The 22,010-nt window shown below is 32.0% G+C and overlaps 1 long non-coding RNA gene across 2 annotated transcripts in view; it reads left to right on the plus strand.

The window, feature by feature from the left end:
- Positions 1-19,022, plus strand: part of LOC116560807 — a 21,566-nt gene extending 2,544 nt beyond the window's left edge. Inside the window, exons 3-5 of one of the 2 annotated variants that reach the window (XR_004273144.1) lie at positions 1,214-1,355; positions 7,842-8,086; positions 18,946-19,022. This is a non-coding gene — a long non-coding RNA (uncharacterized LOC116560807). Of the gene's footprint in view, positions 1-1,213; positions 1,356-4,064; positions 4,138-7,841; positions 8,087-18,945 lie in introns of those variants that run through there. The other variant, XR_004273143.1, reaches the window with a different exon arrangement.
- The last annotated feature ends 2,988 nt before the right edge of the window (positions 19,023-22,010 follow it).

Below are 22,010 nucleotides of genomic sequence, written 5' to 3' on the forward strand. Positions count from 1 at the left end.
TTGGTTTTTTTTTTTTTTTTTTTTTTTTTTTTTTTTTTTTTTTTTTGGTGGCAAATGTGTTTGAATGGAACTGTCTCCGCAAACGTGGGTTACAGGCGTCTCCTAGTGGCGAAATCAGCATAGGGCAGGCCAGAGAATTTTTGCTTTGGAGCCCTTGTTCGGCAGAGCTCGCCTTTTGGGGGCTCTATGGGATTTCTTGGGTCACAAGGGTCTGTGTCCGCACCAGCATCGCTGAGCCCAGACCCCCTAGAGGTCTCGCCTCTCCGACTTCTAGTCTCGGTGGCGCCAGCCAGGGACCGACGGGGCGACTGTGGGGTCTTCTTCCCGGCAGAACGGAACAGAGCCTCGTCCTCCGCCTCCCGTTAGATTGCTCCAGCCAAGGGCAATTCCAAGAGCATTTTGTTTGGAGCCAAGATCAAATATTGTCATTAATAGCGTTCTGTGTCTCCTTCCCTAGAGCCATTAAAACAATCGCACCCCGTCACCCAGAAAACAAAACAACACTTTAAATTTGCCTTTTAAAATGCCTCTTAAATGTAACAGGTTTACTTTTTCCTTTGCTGTGTCAATCAAGCAGATCCCTGCATTTTTCTTTTTCATTTTTACTCCCGTGGACCCCAGAATTTAGTGAGGTGATTCTTACATATACGGCAGCCTCAGTAATGAAGCTGACTACGTCTTTAAAGTGTCATGTATATTCTGTGTTCCTGAATCCCCCCATTACTGGAACGGAAAAGGAGGAGGAAATCTAGTGTACATAACCCTCCATTCTTCACCCTCCCCCGTCTACCCTCCAGAAGTACAAACTGTTTGAGCCAGGACAAACGACACCCTAAGAAACAGGGGAAAAGCAGTTTTATTATTTGGAGGGAGGTTATCAAAATCAATTTTCATAAAAGTCCTGGTTTATATATTACAGTGATAGTGCATATTTTTTATTTCATTGGGCTTTAAGTGTAGCAGAAATAGGGGGGCGCTAAGGATCCCACAGGTGTGTTTTACAAACTTTGAAACTGGGTTAAGGGGTTGCTTTCTTCTCTGCCCTTTGCCGCAAAGGGTGGGGCAGAAACAAGTTTGTTAACCAGCCTTTGGATAAACGAGTGTTTGCAGTGATTTAACATGACTCGAAAGCAATTTGTTTCTAAATCCTCTTATTATTGCTGTGTGCCTAGAGCTTTGAAGGAAGTTTTTTTTTTTTTTTTTTTTTTTTTAGAATTGGAAGAAAAAATTAATTTATCAATAACCAGGCTCCACCAGGATTGAACTAGATGGTTGTTCCTGGCACTTGTCATTCCCAGCAAGCACAGCACAGAGAGCAAATACAAAAGGCCTAAAGTGCATTGCATCTTTTATGGGTAAGCATGAAATAGGTTTATCTGTGGTAGTGTAACCTAACTTAAGAGGTGGGAAGGCAAGGCTTTAGAGCCAAAGCCACAGACATTGTGTTAGTTTTTGCTCATCTATAGGAAAAAGTGAATGTTGACTAGAATTTCTGGAAAAGATTCATAGCATATGCTATTTTAAGTATTTAGGTAACTCTTTAGTTACTGTGTTTTAATCCTTCAAACCCCTTAGAGAACACTCCAATCCTTGTTCTTGGGACTGAAAATACTAGATATGCCATCAAGCACCATTACCTTGATATTTAAAGCAGAAATGTGCTTCTCCATTTTCTTTAACCTAGTTAATATTGGTGTGGCTTCACATTTCAGTGCCTTTTCAGTTATCAAACAGGGCCAGCATTTTGTTAAACTCTAAACAGTGAATTAAAAGCACTGAATGAGCTGAAGCCACCCTCTAATGCAAAATGACAAATTGCACTTAAGCAATACATGAACAAAAAATGATTTATGGATTTTTACAATGGTCCAAGCAAATGAAAGCAACATGAATTATACATCCTAATGCTCACAATATCATTTTCTAATAATAATGTTTCAGTTCAGATACTATACTCTTCTTCTTTCTATAAGGGAAATTGATCAATAAGAGGTCCGGGAATGTTTTTCAATTGGGCACTGGTTTGTGATGCTGATTCCAAGGGTGTGTGTGTGTGTGTGTGTGTGTGTGTACATATACATATATATGCATATATTTTCTTTGGGTTTTGGGGAGGTGGGTTGATGACAAACATTGAACATGCATTCTTGTCAGATTCTTCGCATATTGTGTCTTTTGATAGTAAATAGTCCTTTGCAAACTTCTGTTTGTTCCATACCATCCTTCAGAATGCAAATAAATAGATCTCATTCAAAATGACAGTCTTTATTGCCTCATGACTTCTTTTCCTAAAAATCAAAATACATTATCTCTTCTTACCCTTTTCTTTCATTGCTTTGGATATTAAAAAATCTTATTTCTCCAAAATGTTTATTAATGTCTTCATATTTGTTTCATCTTGTCTTTTTCAGATCATTGTTTTTTTCTTTACAGCATTGGAAACATACCTGGGCTAGCAAAAAGGTCAGGCACCTTAGTTTTCTAGCCTTAATAGACAAAATTTACCCTATGGGTTGTCTTAAATTACAGAAAAAAAAATCAATCAAATAAAATTTTATGTGCTGTTTGTGTTTTGAGTCTGAAAAACACAAAAATCTAGTTTCCTTTGTGTTATGATTATTGACTATGCCTAACATTTTTATTTAACCATTTGTGGTTTGTATAAGTGGCTGTTTTTTGGGAGGTATGTTGAATTTTAAGTGAAGGCGGTATCTGTGCTGTGTTTCATCCTCAACCACAGGAAACTGCTAATCACCCAGAGGCCTCTAAAGTCACATTATTAGGCTTAATCTTAATTATCCAAGTTTATAAAAAAAGGAAGAACAGAAAAAAAGTCATTGAATCCCTGTTTCTGCTTTTGACAGCATTAATAACTACTTTTACTGAAATCAATGATGTGATTAGGATTGTAAAGAAGAATTATAAGGTATCACATTTAAAAAGCCAGCTGCTTTGCTTAATGGGGAGATGTGTGGGTTTTACTGATGTGGCCCAGAGGCAGAAAAATGAAGCTTCAAATATGGAGGTCAATATATAACAATTTGAAAAATTAGTTGTGAGTCCCAATTGAGTTTATATGAGTAAGAGAGAAGTTGTCAAGAAAAAATTGTTTTTTTTCCTTACCCAATGGTTTTACTTCTTATTTGATAGTGATACAAAACCAGAATGTATTACTGTTTGTCTGGGAAGTGTAAACGATTTTCTTAAAAAGAAACCCCTTGATTTTAAAAATACAGAATAAGATTACTCAAATTGTGATTAGGGTTGCAAATCATAGAACTATATTCTGAAGAGTTTTAAAGAATTATTGGAGAAAGACATTATCAAAAGAATATAACACAGCTTGAGAATTACATTAATAATTAGAATTACATTAGAATTAACATAGTAAATCAGAACAAACAGTAAAACAGATAATTCAATTAAAAAAATATTTCTCTTAGTTTCCCTGTGTGGTTAGTATAACTGTATAAGAAACTTTATTTCCATGATATCTTATTTAAGTGGGCTTCGCAAATGCTGTACTTTATTGTTCTATTTTATTGCAAATTTCATCTATTCTTTTTAGGTGAAAGTTACTAATGGTTTTTAAACAGATTAATGTGTACCTAGAATTATTACGTAACTTATATTTTGATATTCCCCATCTATATAGGTTTCATTATCCCAACATTATAATTAAGGCTAATAAGATGTTCAGAATTTTAAGTAACTCACCAGATTATTACAGAATTCAAATCCAGATCTTTTGCTGCTTATACAGGCTCATTTTATTACCCATGGGCTTTCTTCAGTCTATCTGAATTTAATTTACTTAGGCGGTAAAACAAACAAAAAACTCAAATTAACTTAGAAGTAGAGTTAATCAAGATTTTGGACAGACAGAAATGCTGATTTTATCCTAGTCAAATTGGCTAGTACAACACTGAGTTGGGTGATGGAGGAATCCATAAACATGTTTGAGGGTTTTCTTTATTTTAAGAATTTTTATCAATGAAACAAAGCTTGAATATGTTTTCTTACAAGAGAGTGATATTATACACAGCCATCTCTTTCTTGTGCAGAAGTACCCAATGTGGAAATCATGGATTTTAACTTAGGAACAAGAAAACTGATGAAACAGGTTCAAAAGAAAGGCACCTGTGCTTCATTCATTCCTAAAGAACGCTGATCAATGATCCCAAAAGTATATCATGTTCTCTTAACTCATCAGAGATTGAAAGCAAAGAAAAATCAAGAAATGTACCCAGTTTACATGGTGCAGATATTGGTGTTTATTTAGTACACATTTCTGAATCCATCTTTAAAAGGGGATATGTGTTTCGTTAAATGAATTTCAAGTATCACTTCATGCTAATTTCTTCTTCAGTGTTGCTTAAAAATGGCTTTAATTATACATTTTTCAAAATTAAACAATTAAATTTATTCCTGCAAGGAGAAAAATGGATAAGAACTTAAAAGTATCTTTAAATTTCTAAAGACATAATCAAACAAAGATGATTGCGGGAGCATATTTACTACTGTAAGTAGAATTTGTATTAATATTTTGCTCTAAGAACTGACAGAAGAAAAAAGATTATGTTTAGTTTAGAAATATAATCAGTAATTCAGAGTATATGTAATGTGGACTCTATAGGGTAGGTTGTACATCACTTTTACTCATTTCTGACAGTACCCAACTATGACAGTAGATGATACGGTAAATTTGTGAAGAACATAACCTTGAGAATTAAACCAAATTTGGGTTCATATTCTTGCTTTTTGAAATATTTGAACTTGGACAAATTACTTTGAAGCTCTATTAAGTATGTCAAACATCTGAAACATTTATTAAACTATGATGATATATTGACCTTGTTATTTTGAAGCTTCAACTGAAATGTTATAGATAAAATTCTTATTCTATAGTTGATTCTCAGTAAATGTTCACTATTTGTATGGTAAGATGTTTTGAATGAGGTAGTCTATAAATAGATACTTGTTGAAAATTTTTCTTGGGGTTTTATTTCCTTAATCAAATATGTATTATTTACTAAGCAGGTACCAAAAATTTACCATGTCCCTATTTTGAAGGAAATTGCAATATGATTTTGAAAAATAGATGCAAATGATAAATGAAGAAGACAATTAACTAAATTTTAGTTAAGCTTCAAAAATGTAAAAGTCAACTGTAAGCTTTTCCTATAATCATATAGCAATTTTATTTGCTTTCTTTTAGATAAACTTACATTTTCTGTAAGTTAAAATTTATATAATAAAACTGATAGGTGGATATATTATAAAAAGTATTTTGATAACCAGATAGCTCATTTATTTTAAAAGTTTTCTTATTTAAATATTTGTTAAAGTTTTATCATTAAAGGGCTCTAATTTGATAGTCATTTAGTTTTTTTCCAATTCTTTAGTGTAACATCTTAATACCTTCTACTCTATTCATGCCAATGAGTGCTAAAATTCTCAAAATTAAAAACAAATTGGTGAAAAATAAACCTCCTAAAATAAAATGAAATCATTAGAATATTCAATTCTGAGCCTTAAGCCTCAATTGTATTTGAACTTTCTTTTCAGCATTCTCCTCCTTGCTACTTTCCACCTATGATTGCTTTTGTTAATGTTTTCTTTAGCAATTATTACAATTTGAGAAGCAAAATCTCTCAAAAACATGCATTGGTGCTGCATTGGAGCCTAGCCATAGGAATAGTGAGAGAATGGAAAATAAATGGAAATTATGATACATGTTTCTCAAGGATTTCATATTCCTTGATTTTGTAATCAATTTGATAAAGGAATGTGTGTGTGTGTGTATATATATATATATAGATATATATATGTATGTTTAAATAACTTCCTTAACAGTATGAAAAATATTAAAACATATAATGCCTATGAGTACTAAAGACATGGAGAAAAAAGAAAATACTTGAATAAAATAAATCAAGCAAAGATTTCTAGAGAAGGACAGCTTTTGTTATGATTTTAAGGGCAACAGTAGGGCAGATTGGTAGAAAGAAATATCTGGAGAGGGTTAGAGGGATTTGAACAGTAAAGAAATGAAGGCAGGGATAGTAAAATACTTTTCTATAAAGATCATAGAAACAGCAAATGAATGTTTTAAATTATGGGCCAATATTCTGAATTTGGACCTACTTGCTTAAATGCATAATTCCAGCAGTCCTCAATTTTGTTTCACTTGATTTATGTTTTCCCCATCTCCACCAGAAACTTGGCCAATTTGATGTCAATAGAAATGCATGAGATCCTTATTCAGCATTCACACCTGAGAAATGCTTTTGGTATGTCTTGGGCTAATAGCCAATGTTCAGTCTTAGAGTTATGATAAAGCCTAATATTGTTGCTTGTTCATTAGCATATATATTTGAGAACCTTGGCTGCTGGTTTAATTTAATAGCAAAGTGCTGATTGCTGACTTTCTCAAGACTTTTTTTTTAACCATACCTAGTCAGACTACCTAACCAAGTATCTAATTTAACAATAACATATTTACATTTTGGTGGACAATACAAGCGGTAAAAGTATTGTTTAAGCCCAAGGAACCTGACAATCATTCAGTTGTTCACAGTTTTGGACGGATTTGTTGGCTGTATAACTAGTACTTAATGAAGTTGTGCTGACTGGATGAATGAATGCTTGACTTTTTAACTTTGTTTTAAATTTTAAAATATATTCCTAAGATATTATACTCAATATCACAAGCTATGTTTTTAATAATCCGTATTTGTAACAAGTCTTTTAAAATTAGTTATTTTTTAAAAAACTTACCTAAAATGAAAAATTTACCATACCTAATCACAAGTCTGTTACAATACTTGATGTCTCCCAATTAACACAGTGCATTTCTCCAAACTGCCGCTACTCAAACGTGATATCTCTTCTTATGATTTTCTTTTGTTATTGGATGTTCTTCTCATTTCATAATACTATATTGAATATATAAATATGTATAAAGTAAGTACAATGGCCAGTATTCTGAATTGTTTTGTTTATTTTATAAAGTCATGATGTCATACTAATAGGAAACCCCTGAGATGAGAATGTTAGATGTTAAGAAAAGAAATGGCTTAGACAGAAAAACATTTGCTGCCCTAGGTAGAATCAGGAGGTACTTTAATTTTGAAGTATGTTGCAGGGCTAAGTTAAAAAGAAAGGTTGATTGACCTGTTAGCTTCAAAACATCTTGATTTTCAAGCCAGAGGGGACACTGTTTAGCTTCTAATTTCTCTGCTCTTCAACCCCCTGAAATGAAGATATTTCAATTCAAATATGTTATGTTGGTCACCATAGTCTATATATTTTTTCTTCTCTTGGGTTGATGGCTAGCCCCAGTCTTCTTTATTCCATAACTGACACACTCATAATGTTTGTCATTTAGATATTATGGAATTTGTAAATACTTAACTCTGTATTTTGGCCAGCTAATAAAGCAGAGGATGGTTGTCCAGAATGCAAGAATTTAAGTGGAAATGTAAAGCACATGCACGTGAACACGTGTGCTCACACACGAGGGAAAAATGGCATTGTAGTTAGACCTTTGTTTTTGTCATAATAAAGTAGAAACAGATCTGTGAAACAGACATTATCACACAGAATCAGATGACACTACACATGGAGTATACTTGGATTAAAATGGAGAACTTTCACAACGGTTGTGAAAAGGAAAGTTTAGTTTTTTCGTTTTATACAATATACAAATATGAATTCCAGATGAGTTTAAGCATTCACTAAAAATATAAAACTATGAGATAACTAAATCTACAGAGTACTGAATGTTTATATAACTCAGATATGTGTTTTAAAACCGAGCTTAACATTGTACCTTTCAGGTCTACTCCCTAAGGCAAAAAACAAAACAAAGCAAAACAAAACAGAAGTTTCTGAAGGACAGCAGAAATGGGAAGTTCTTTCCATGATGCAAGACACTAAATGGAAAGTGACCTTCTTTTGGGAGATACACCTAGGTAGCCTAATCATGTGAAACCACTGATAGTAGCAACAGATGAAGATGCTGGAAGGGGAAACTGAGGCTTGAGGCTTGTCCAACAATTTTGGACATGTCTATTATTAAAATGTAAGTCTCTCTTGACATTGGAGTAGAAAGAGTGGGTAAGTAGGATTGATATTCCTCATTAAGAGGATTTTTTAAAACTCGATTTTTGGTGTTAAAATTCAAGACACTCTGGAAGGAGGCTTATTTCAGTTGGAAAGATATCAAATTGTAAGCTGGTTTTCAGGGCCCAAGTAGACAGTATTTTTTGGAATCCTGAGGTATGTTATTTCTAACATGCATATATAGCACTGAGAAATTCTATTCTCATTGAAAATCTAAGTTACTGATGTTTTTGATAGTTATTTATTTCTTATTGCAATTCACATTGGAATTTTCCTAAAGGCTTTTTATGTCTTTATTTGTTTTAGTATATTGGTTCTTGTCTGATTAATTATATTTTTTCCTAGAATTAAAATAATATTATGTTTATCTTAGAAAGGCAAACAATGAGTAAATATTTAACCCAGAACACCTGGTTTGTTTATTTTAAAAGTCTACTGATCTTTATCATTATTCTTTTTAACAACATATCAGAAATAGGCTAGGTTGAGATGGGAAAATTCATTTATAATTTTAAAACAAATGCTTCTCTAAGTAAAAATGTTTCTTTTTCTTTTTCTTTTTCAAATTACTAGTTTGGGGTTAGCTGACATTCTCATAACTGATAGAATGTTTTTATGTTTAAAATAAGGGTATGCTTGGGAGCCTGAGGTCTGACTGATTATTAAGTTGAGGACTATAACAATAACTCCTAATTATTTCTCTGTTTTAAAATCAGATCTGTTGTATGCAAAGAAGAATTTTACATGATAAAAGCATAAATGTAATAAATCTTAAAGTTTTATTTAATTTTAAAAATTAATTAGAAAGATAAATGCCATGATATTTAAGGACCTCTATTTGATATGGTGCTTTTGTCTTAAATTGTTGATGTTCACACTGTCCATGCAGAATTTCATTGCATTCAGGAATATTTGTGAATGTTCTTTTATCTAAGAAGACTGTGTTATATTTCAGTGAATAATAGGTGGCAGTATACACAGCTAAATTCTGTGTGTTACTGCAGGTAGATAGAAGATTTTCCAATTGTTTAACAATTTTATATTTATGCTTATTGTCATTCTAGCCCCATTTCTTAACCACCTCCTGTTTTTGGTGTTAATATAAGAACACCAAGTAAACTTCCTTTGATTAGAGAATGCTCGTGAGAAGTATTTTGAATCTCAAGTTTATTCTGAATGTTAGTTAAGATTCATTTAAAAAATTTGCTAAAGATACATTAGAAAGAATATAATACTCATTGACCACTTGATTTCATATTAAAATGAGAATTTAAAACTAAATGAACTCTTAGAATTACATATCAAGCCAATGACAGAGAAGTTTTTATTCGGTCTCTTTTATTTTCTGTTTTAAAAGTTACAAGCAAATATGCTTTGACTGCTAAGTTGTGAAAATGCAATACTTTTCTGACTTATTATCTTGAAGTATGATATCTATCTTTGAGAAAGTTAAGTACAAAATTGCTGTTCTTTATGTCTGATATATACCCTGAAAGTATTACATTCACAAGAATGATAAGAAAATTATATATGGTATGAAGAAAGAGAATAAACCTTAAATTGATGATCAATAGCTATACTGTGGCATCTCATAGAGAATAAAAATGTTCAGAATTAGAGCAGTCTATTCATTTCATTCCTTCCAGAAACTTGCAAAATGTATCTAAAGGTTTTAATGACAGTTATTAAGAGGCATATGGGGTGGTAGGAACGAGAGTCAGAGTGGTAAACAGGTCAAACTCTGGTGCCCTGCACGCTTTTCCTGTTGCTTTGTTTTACATACTGAACCTTGTAAAATGGGACACCCCTTTTCCTTTTAAACTGAAATCATTTTATCTAATGGAAATTTCTCATGTAGAGGAGGAAATTGAGAATGAGATATTCTCAGTACAGGGCTGACATTACAGAATATAACCTCTGATAAGTAAACATTACTTCATCTTTATTTGTGTTTACTTTTTTTTTTTCTTACTTTTTGAGACAGGGTCTTACTCACTGTAGGCTCAAACTCCCTAGGCTCAAGCAATCCTCCCACCTCAGCCTCCCGAATAGCTCACACTACAGGTGCACACCACCATGTCCCACTAATTTTAATATCATTATTTTTAGTAGAGATGAGGTCTCACTGTGTTACCCAGGCTGGTCTCAAAATCCTCAGCTGAAGAGATCTTCTCACTTCAGCCTACCAAAGTGCTGGGATTACAGGCATGAGCTGCCACATCCGGCCTATTTGTGTTTTCTTGGGTGTGGGATTTTTATTTGTTTTATTTGTTTGTTCCTTCCCTCACCATACTTAGCTCTTGACTCATAACCCATTTGTAATTTTTCAGCAGGTATTCTTATTTGCATATGCTCACAATCATGCTGGCCGATTGTTTTGCACCATTTAATATAAGCAGATATAGCAAGATTACTTATTCTCATATGAAATAAGCAGATTAAAATAAATCCAGATTGAAACTATTTCTTCATATTATTTCTGTGTTCTTTTTCAAAGTCCTTAAAGATAGAGTCTCAAAACTTGTATGTTTAAGTACTTTTCAATGAATTTTTATTGCTTTTTGATAAGATATAGTTCTTCAGCATTTGAAAATCTGAACACGCCAGCATTTGGAGCTATAAATAGGGATACATCTATAGAAACCCAAGGAGATTTTGGTTAAATGTATTGAACTAAGTTCATTTTAAAAAGCGAAGCCATGAAAATCTGCTAAAATAGGAGACCAACCGAAGAGTCTCATTTGGGTTGGAGACATGCAATGGGTCTCAGGTTTCATCTTCCCTTTTAAAATAATTTCCTCGCCTTGTTAGCTCCTGAGTCAGATAGTGTATTGAGAATGAGCAACTTTTCGCCTGACACTAATACTAGACCTAAAACTACCACATTCCCATAACATATGTCTCCCTCAATTGTATTGTTGAGATTTCAATAATTTCCACTACTCTTGCCTAGGTTAAATTAAGATAATAAAATAAACATCTTCAAGATGTGGATGTTTCCATATAAGTATATCAGATTTATTTTGCATATTTAGCTAAGACCTAGGAAAAATCCTTTATATAGGTTGTGCCTACATGGACTTATATGATCATCTAGATATTCGATCCTTTAAATTGTGAACTCACATTTACATAATATAGAGGTTTCGAGAAATTAATAACTTGTGATGCTCTATGTAATTTCACTTTGAAATGAAAAATGGCAAGAAATTTTGATTACTTGCTTAATTCATTTATTCATTCAACAAATATATATTGAGCATCTGTAATATGCCAAGATGCTTGGATACGTTAGTGAACATGGTTCTTGCCTTCATTTGTGTGTGTGTATAGACAAATAATATCAAATAAGTAAATTAAATGAATAAATCATCTAGAATACGAACACATTAAAAATGCCATAGAAAACAGAAAAAACAGAGCAAGTTAAAGGAATCTCTTAATTTAAAATTAAGTACTTGTTTCCTGTGAAATTTGTGGAGGTTATAGAATACAGATATTAGGTTGAATGGGATATTAAGTGAATATTGTTGTTATGCCATGAGAAGAGAAAGCCCAAAAACAAAAATTTGGTTGTTCTTTTTTAAGTTTTCCTTCAGGAGTTGCTTTAAAGCTGATTTCTCATTAGCCACCAAATTGAATGTTTGCCCACTAGTTAATTTGCCCCAAACGCTAAATTAGTAGCAGAAGCACTGAAATAACTTATTGTCATTCCAATGGCAAGACGACTTTTAAAGAGATGTAGAATAAGTTTCTATGTTTTGATAGTTGTCTTTTTTGCAGAAATATGAGGTAGTATTTTTAAAAAAATGTTAGTGGAGGTAAAACACTGGTTCAGGATGTTGCAGAACCAGCAGGAACCCTTGGAGGAATTTCTTGTTTACCTTAATGAAACCATTATCATTCATGGGGAGTAGCTAACAGTAAAATACAAGCAAGGAAATAAAAAGCAAAAAAAATCTAGAAATATACAAGTACATTTCACATAAAAACTGATGACAGTGTCAAAATTGACTACTCTGACTGCGTGCCTCCTTTGATTGGCCTTTGCAAAAATCTCATTCTGATTTGTAGTTAAGAAGTAATGAAAATGCTTAAAGATGCTGAAAGTCAATATAATGGGCACTTTTAGAATGTACCATGTGTTCAGGTGTGCTTCCAATATACATTTGATAAGTTTTCTCTCAGTTAATTCAGTTATATTATTAGATATGCTCTAGTTATAGAAAATGTTATTTCCTCTGCATGCAAAATCTGTAGTTACAAAATGCTCACTTCTTGTAGTTCCCTGGAAGATTTTGTCCTGCTGACGTTTCACAGTTTTATTCTACCACTGTGTCTATCACCCAAAGTTACTTATTTATTTGCTTGCTATCTTCATGTACTTACTTATTTTAGAAAAACATGAAATAAATACTTTATAGGTTGGAACTTTGTGCTAGGTGCTTACAAGTACTTTTCTGGATAAAAATATTCTCATAGGAAAACTGGTAAGATGATAGAGCCACTATGAGTACCCAATTTTTGAATCACCATTTAGTTATTTCTGGGTCACATATGTATGTAGACTAGAAAGGAAGGGATTCATCACAGGATAAAAGTGGAAATATCATTAGACATGATAATATCAGAGAATCAGAAACCTCCAAGTTCTACATATGTGATGTTCATAATAATAACAGTCCATAAGAAAATGTTAAATATTGTCACCTACATGCCTTTTAATAAGGCAGAGATATTTTTAATTCATTTCAGAAAGATTTCTATTAAATGATCAATATTTATATACAGAAAATTACAAATTACATTAATGAAAATGATTACAGTAGTGTGTGAAGTCCTTGATTATTTATTTTAAAAGTACTTTGAAAAATAAAATTCTTTTGTATGTATTATCTATTTTTAGATTTTGATGGATACATTAAATCATTACAGATTGTGTTCAATCTGTTTTTTAAAATCTGCTCCATATATATTTAACATACTGATTTGCCATGTCTCATTAGCTGCAAACCTGTTTCTTAATGAATTTCCTATTATTTATAGGCTTACAGTTCAATGAATTAATATATTTACAATTATAATATATTAAAAACCTTTTCAATCACATTTAAATCATTCTTCCTTCTGTATAAATGAACTCTATTTTAGGGGATGACATATGAAATTATACAAATTTACCTGTAAATATGTTTCTAACTTAATTTTATCACATAAAGTTGAAACTATATGTCTTAGTTTCTATAGATTGTTAAATTTATATAATACTTTTCTGGGAGAAATGAGAGTAATTAAGAGGCACAATGTTACCTATTTAATTAGCCTATTTGTATCCTCAAAAGAATCCTTAGTTGTGAAAAGTATGAGGGAGCTTGCCCTTAGTTAATTGAATCAGAGGATTTTTAAAGTCATTTACATTTCTCCCTACTCATTTTGTTTAGTTTTGTTCACTCTAAAATGACTCACCAAAAGATTCCAGACCGTAAACTTTTGTCTGAGTAATATTTTATTTAAATTTGTGTAAATCTTCGGTCAAATAAAGGGTCAGTTTCAGCCCTTCTTTGTTACCAGAAAGGAACTGAATATATTTTTATAATAAATACATATTCAAACATAAAAATATATCACCTAGATCTTTAAGGGATTTAATGTGTTGACACCCATTGAACATTTCAAAATGCAATTTGAGAGCTACTTTATTTTTCCTGTGGATTTTGCTAAACCACAGGTACAGAGAGCTTAGTTTACATATGGATCCTCCCTTCTCCAGATAATGGTATTTTCTAAGATAAACTTTACCTGTTTTACTTTAATAATTCTTTGAAAGGTAAGTCTCAGTTTAGAAATTAGTGAATGAAAGGTATCATGGTTTTAATTACTTTTAAAAAGAACCTAATCCATCTCCTTTGAAAACTCTAAATTAGATTAGATTTTGGGGGAGAAACAAAAGCAGAGGGGAGTTGCCAGTGAAGTGTTTTGAAGCCAAATGTTAAGTTAGCAATCCTTTTATGGAATAAAGGAAACTAAGAAAAACAGCAGCTGCCATTTCAGCTCAATAACTCCAGTACCTCCTAGTGAAATCATTTTAAGACTGCTGAGTAGAAATAGTTTAAAGGTCTATTGTAAAAGAAACAAGAATTTTATTCATTAATTAGACTCGTCAGAGACTGCTTTGAATTTGCAAAACTGAATAACCTTTTATTCCATGGTTATAGTTAAATCCTTAAGCTCATTTGATTTCCTTTGTCCCATTTGATTTCACTTTAAGATTTCACCTTTGCAAATGCATTATAGTCCAATCCCTTAATGTTTTCATTGCCCTCTCACTTTAGTAAAAAGGCAACAGACTAACTCTTCATAAAATTAAAATACGATGGTGGGAATATAAATTGCAGAAATGAAGTCTCCTGATAATGCACAAGTAATAGAATGGGGAACATTTTTGTTTATGTGTTTTCTCAACTGCAGATAGCTAATGGAGACTTTTCTTTTTTTAAAATTTTAATAGTGACATTTTTATGCTGTAAAACATTAGGCTTGTACAGAGATTACTTTCAGTTTTGTTACTTTTCAGTTGAGGTTTATTCTAATGCAGAATTCATGCCAGTATTTTGGATGTTGCTGTCTAGCAGGTATGAGACATTAATTTATACTTCATTAATTTAGAATTTCTGAAAATTTGAGTCTAGAATGATTTTTTTTAACAGTGAAAAACAGGGTATGCTAAACAAATAGTGGAAAAAGTATATATACTCAGTATGTATATCCTAAGGAAAGTATACATTTTTAGAAATCAGCAGGTTTCAAAATTTTAAGAATAGTTGAAAATGTTCAAAGCATTATTTTTCAATAACTTTATGTCATGGTTACAACTTACTAATTATGTCATTTATCTTCCTAGGAAATATTTGGTTGTTCTAGAGCTTAACATACTTCACATTATTATGGTTTCTTAAAAATACTTTAAAAAATGTTTTCAATGTAATATATTAGAATTTCAATCAAACCGTACAATGAACAAACAGAGATCTATTGCTCCAATCTCCCTATCCAAGATACTCAATCACCAAGGGCAAGAACAGTAAACCTCTAAGCTGTTTCTACCGGTATTTGTGTCTAAATAGTATTCTGATATTTGTTTCTTGATTTTCCCCCTTGGACTATATGTTTATATTAATGTCCCACAGTGAAATTTCTTTTAACTATCAGCTGATACATATAAAAACATGCTTCCTCTCTCTCCATTATCCTAAAAGGGTTTTATTATAATTTTTGGTTAAAATATTATTCAATGTTCATATTATTATGAGTATATAAATTTACTTTTGTCTGAGCTTAGTATTATACTTTGAATACAGTTGGTTTCTTGAGCAACTGTTTTTATTGTAGTTTATAACTTGTTTTATCATGTGTTTAATTTGCACATACTTATCACTCCAACATGCCAGAAACACCATAAATCCTGTCTGTACAAACACTTCATGTAATCTTCTGAGTTCTTCCCCCTCCCGCTTTTTTTAAGCCAGCTTCTGCAACAGCTTATCTCTAGGGCAGCTACATGGCTGCTAACCCCCAGACTTCCTTTCACCCGCATCCCAGACATTCCTTTTGCTTATCCTCTTTCTGTTATGTTTTAATTTTAGATAAACATTTCCTACAGAAACTTATGAGAAAGGAATTATGGGCATTACATTTTTGAGATTCTACAATTATGAAAAACATTATTGAACATGGCATTTGACTGAAGATGGAATTCTGGTTTAGAAATTAGTATTTTTCCAAATGTTGAAGTTATGTTTTCTAGTTTCTAGTGTTACTCTTGAAAAATCTTATTATATTCTGATTCTAAATCTAGATTTGTGTAATGTGAACTGTTGTGCTTGTTAATCTCTTCAGAAGATTTTGTGATTATCTCTTTATCTTTGGTATTTCAAAATTTCAAAATGGTACAACCTGTGTGCCACTCCCCATAAAAACACAAAACAAACAAAAAAATACATTACACTGGGTTGCGTACTTGGCAGGCCTTTCTACATCCTGAAAGATAAATATATTTCAGTCTTTGAAAATATTTTGATATTATTTCTTTGATGATTTTAGAAATCATCAAAGAAATACCTTGTTGTATTTCTTTCTTAAAATTTAAATCACTGCTCTAATTGTAATACCTTTTATTGTCTGTTTTCCATATCTTTGTGATTTTTCTGCTTTCTAAAATGTATTCTTTACTGGACCATCCAACCCTTCTGTGGATATTTTTATGTCTTTTATTATATGCAGTAATTTCCAAGAGTTATTTCTTTTACTCTGAGTTTCCTTTTTTAATCATCTCAGTGTGCTCTTATGGATGCATTATCTTCTATTATGTCTCTGGAAAAATTAATATTTTTTGAATTATTATCCTTCTATGTATTTTTCTTTTTTATCCAATATCTTATTTTCTATGTATTGATTTTGTTCACTATTTTTCATTTAGAGGATTGGTTTATATGTGGTTCTCATTGACCATGCATTCAGTTTTCAGTGTTGAGCAAAATGTTGATTTACTCCTCAGAATAAAAGTTGATTGGATGCTTAGTGGGCATGAGTCAGCTTGCAAATGGCTAGTATACCTCACAGTAAGGAGAGTCACTTAATTGAGTATTTTTAAGTATAAATGTTTAGGGTCCATTTATCCTGGTCTAATGTTCATAGAGCAGAATTTTCTAATCTCCTGCAGGTGAGCATATGAAATTTGCTGGGGAGTTCCACTTTCGATGATGTAGACTTTCATATTAAACCTATTGTTTTTATTTGGTTCCCTTATTTCTCTCTACTCCTGTCAGCTGTGTCTAGTGACCCAAGATAAAACTCTCTTTTGCCTAACATCTGCATAAAGTTAATGTGTGTTGAGGAGAGAGGAGTACTCTAAGGATTGGTAGGAAAGTTAAAAGTTTTTTTAGAGAAGTCATCTTTCCTGTCATTCAACAAACCTATCTTCAGTCTTATCCCACAAACGTTAGTAGTTATTTACAAGTCACTAGTGTTTCTCATTTCTGAGTAATTCAGTGGTTTGCAAGGAGGGGCTTGGCTTGCTTCCTTTGGTTTTTCTCTTGAGGGAGCTTTGGCAACGGCTTTCTTTATCGTATAAGTTACCATGTATCCATCTACTTTTCTTTTACCAATTTTTTTTGACACCTCTCATCTACTGTAGTTTCTTCTCCCTTTCTTGTGTTTTTGTATGTTTTGCATTCATTCACTTGTCACATGAATGCAATTGAGAAAAAAATCCATGCTCAATCAGAACTCAATGCAACTTCAATTTTGTAAAATTATTCTGTAATTTGATAATTTTTAAATTTTATTTTAGTAACTTCGTCTTAACGACACTTTGCATTAGCTGAGATAGCAAAATGTTCTTGTGAGGAAATTGTTACTTGCTAGCTATGGAATTAAAATCTGGTCTGCCCACCACTAGGAGAAAATTGATTTGAAAATGAATATATATATATATATATATATATATATATATATATATATATATACTGATTGAATTCTTCAGTCAATAAAGAAATATTCCTAGAACAGGCCAGAGTGTTTAACTGATTTTCTGTAATACTCAATTCCAAATACAAACAACAATGTTAATGAATGAGACAGCCTATCAGTAGTAGTAATGCAATCTATGTTTAGCTTATTCCTAGAATAATTGCTACTGTTATTGTCCATGAGTTTTAGACATCACTATTGATAATTGCTAATAAAATATTAATAAAATTGACCAATATCATAAAATATCTTACCCAAATATATAAGATTCAGTGAGCATATTGATATGTACTATTAAATTGCTGTAACTGATGAAGAGATAAAAAGAATAAATTATTGAAAAGGGGGTAAATTCAAGGAGGAAATGAATTCAAAAGTTATTTGGTGATAGTGTTTTTGGCTATTTTCTATTACAAAGGAAAGATAAAACATCTAGTTTAATGTTGTTTTTGAATTAGTGGCTAGATACTGGCATTGATAATTGAGATATGAAATATAGGAAAAAGAGAAGTTTAGGTGAGAAATGTTGGATTTGGTTTCAGACAGGTTAAGCTTGAGGTTCTTTTAAAATATTAAACAGCAGCCTGTAATAGAGTACTGCAGCTCATCAGAGATGTCTGGGTCAAATATGTAGAATTGATCGGATTAGCTTAGCTACACAGAACAGAAATATTCCCATATCACAAGTGTTTAAGCAAAATAAAAATTTATTTCACTCTAGTAGAAGAGCCTGTGGAGGGAACTTAGGCTAACTTGACCTCAACAAAGTTATCCAGGCTTTTTCCAGATGTCCACTCTGCCATCCCAAGGGTTGGCCCTCCTTCTATGAGATACAAAATTTTGCATGTATGTACATCACTATGGTGTCCCCACTAGCTAAAGGGAATAAAGGAAGAAGACATGACCCTTCTCTTTTAAAGACACTTAGTCAACCTCCAACACCATTCTGTTTACATCTCTTTGGCCAGAATTTAGTTGTATCTCAAGAGACTACAAAGAAGTCCTGGGAATAGAGTCTTTTAATCTGTATGGTAACTTGACAGGCTAAAAACCAGCTTTCTGTATTTTTATAAAAATAAGAGAATAGAGGAAAGAGTATGTACCTGACAGTTATGAATTAAATTACTGGCACATAGATTGCATTTGAAATGTAGCTGTATATGAACCGGAGTAAGTATCTTAAAAATCTTTTTTTTTTTTCAAGTTTGACTTGCTTTTTAATATATTTATAGATATAAAATTAGGCCTTTAACAGTGATAAGTATCTTAAAAATCTTATTTTTAAATCAGATTTTTGCAGTTTGCACAATGAATGCAAATGATGAACTAAAGAGAAGTTGAGACAAACCCTGCAAGAAACTTGAAAGTAAATGAGAGACAGGACAGTATCTCAGAAATTTAGGGTTTGTGAGAGAGTAAAGTAAAATCAGAAGGAGGTAAGTCAAAAAATGGAGGGCATGATGAGGCTGATGACCAAGTCAAATTTTTAAATGATGCTGTATAGTGATTCTCTACCTAATGAATGTATGTGCACTAATCCTTTACTTTAGGTATTATCATCTTTTTTATAGAAGTGCGAAAATGTAGGCCTGAAAAGTTAAATCACTTAAATTGAGACACAGAACTGTGAATTTAACCAATGCCCCAATCTCAACTCATAATCTCAATCTATCCCACTATTTCTTAATTAGGAGGTGTCTTAACTCTTAAGCATAATTAATTTACTTTTTTTTCTTTAAATTAGGAAGTTAAAGACCTCAGTGAAGGTGAGATGGTGTTACAATGAACAATGTAAGTGTGCTCTCAGTGGAACAAACTTTTTAATGTTGACAAATTTCAAAACAGTTTATTTAGGAAATTGGACCAGGTGCTGAAGGTGCACATTCTAATTACATTTCCAAAGTGAGCAAAGCTTATCACTATATATTTTTTTCAGTGACAGAATTTTTTATATATATAAAAACATAACTAACTTTCCTCCAAATAACCCCCAAACAAACAAAAAACTAGATTAAATAAAATTCACAGTGAGTATACCCAACCAACATCTGTGTGTGCAACTAAACACTGTCTTTTACAGAAGTGTGAACCTCATACAATATAGAAGTGTTCTGGGGAGTTGAAGAAGCCCAAGTTTTAACTGTGCAGTGTTTAGGGAGAGAAGATGGAGGAAGTAAGAGAAAGGGGAAATACATTTTATTTTTCTTAATTTTGTCCTACTAATATATTCATAAAGTCCAAAAAAGAAAAGGGAGCTTGGGATGGTAAAGAAATAGAGGAATAAGGAGTGAGGGACCCTTGTCATTGGATTTAGGACCCACTGGGACCCCTGGGTGATTTAGGATCCCCCAGGATGATCATGCCTGGAGATCCTTATCTTAATTACATCTGCAGAAACTCTTCTTCTAAATAAGATTGCATTCTGAAGTTACAGGTGGACCTACCTGTTGAGGGCCACTATCCAGCTCACTAAAATGACCATGATCAAAATTTTTAAAACATGTTTTTAAATTGTGAAATATAACAAACAGAAAAATATATAATACATAATATATAATTAAAATTATGAAGTGATCACCTGTGTACCTACTACCCATATCAAGACAGAACATTCCCAGAACTCTAAAATACAGTTTCCTTTAAGGATCACCTCATCACCTCATTTCTGTTCACTGGAATTATTATGACTTTATGGGAATTACTTTCTTGCTTTTCTTTAAAATCTTACTACTCATATTTTAAAATAAGACAGTTTTACATATTTTTCAATTTTAAACAGATGAAATACTATTGTGTGTTTTACTTTGTGTTATGCTTCTTTTAATTAATATGATATATATAAGAACCATATATCATTGAGGGTGGCTGTAGCAAATTTATTTTCTTTACAACTTAGCTAAACATTTTATATTTGTTGCATAAGTTTGTCACATTCTATTTTTGGCTATCACAAACATATTATAAACATTTTTTCATTTATTCTGTTATAGCTGCACAGTTTTATATGAGATGTATGCTCACTAGATGACAGTTTTTCAAAGCAGTTACAGCAGTATACCTTTCATTAGCAGCTTATGTGAATTCCCAATGTTCTTGCATATTTAATAGCTCACAGTATTGGCCGAAATTTTAGTTTTCTGTAATTTCATAGATGTGTGGTTATATTCCATGGCACTCTTTCTTTCTTTCTTTCTTTCTTTCTTTCTTTCTTTCTTTCTTTCTCTCTTTCTCTCTTTCTCTCTTTCTCTCTTTCTCTCTTTCTCTCTCTCTCTCTCTCTCTCTCTCTCTCTCTCTCTCTCTCTCTCTTTCTTTCTTTTTCTTTTCTTTTCTTTCGGCAGGGTTTTGCTGTGTTGCCCATGCTGGTCTTGAACTCCCAAGTAGCTCGGATTACAGATGTACGCTACCATGCCAGGTTTATAGTAATTTTAATTTAAATCTCTCTAATCACCAATAAAATTGGATATATCTTAATAGGCTACTGAATTTATACTTTCATAAACTTTTTGCTGGTTCAACTGTTTTTCCCATTTTTCAATTTGATTGCCTTTTCTTGTTATTTGCCTTTCTTCTTATGGTATGAATCTGGATCGGAGTCCATTTGTTAATCACACATACTATAAATGTTTCCCTTCATGTAGTAGTTGTCTTCACTCTCTTTTTATTGTGTGTTTTTATGAGCAGAAGCTCTTTTTATAATGTAGTCAAATTTATTCATCTTTTATTTATGGTTAGAGTTTTTGGTACTTAAAAAAAATCTTTCTTACCCTTTCTTACCAATGCTTCTAATTTTAATTTTTCTTTTTCTGTGCATCTATCACCAGCTAAACCCTTTGCTGATTGACATATTCTTTTTCCAGAGATGGTAATATATTTAGGTTGTAATCAAGTCTTGCTTAGTGGGAGCAATTCTGTCACTTTAAGATGTGTTGTATAATTCTTGTACATGATTTTCCCAACTTAACTTGGAAGCCAGTCTTAATGTGCTCATTTTCATCTTCTTAGGAGATTTGTTTTGGTGGGCCTTAACTATTCAGTGTGTATGGATAAAAGAGGGTTTCCTTTGAAATTGGTTTGCTCTGATAGTGCTTGTAGATAAAGAATCTCCCAGACTGATTTCAGAGTTGATCATACTTTATATTAGTTAGATATTTGACTACATGAAAAAGTTTACTGTTTATCAAATATTTTACATATGATATTTCAGTGAATTATTTAGTGAAAGCTATAAATACATATAACTATGATAATTTTATTGCAGACTCTCAGACTCATTAAATTACATAATAAAGTGGAAGCTAGGAAGTTAAGTGCTGAAATAGAAACTCAAGTCTGATTTTTTTTCAGTTCTTCCCTTA

This window comes from Sapajus apella, unplaced genomic scaffold (assembly GCF_009761245.1).
Source record: "Sapajus apella isolate SASKATOON/1434 unplaced genomic scaffold, GSC_monkey_1.0 scaffold27, whole genome shotgun sequence".
Taxonomy (NCBI): Eukaryota; Metazoa; Chordata; class Mammalia; order Primates; family Cebidae; genus Sapajus; species Sapajus apella.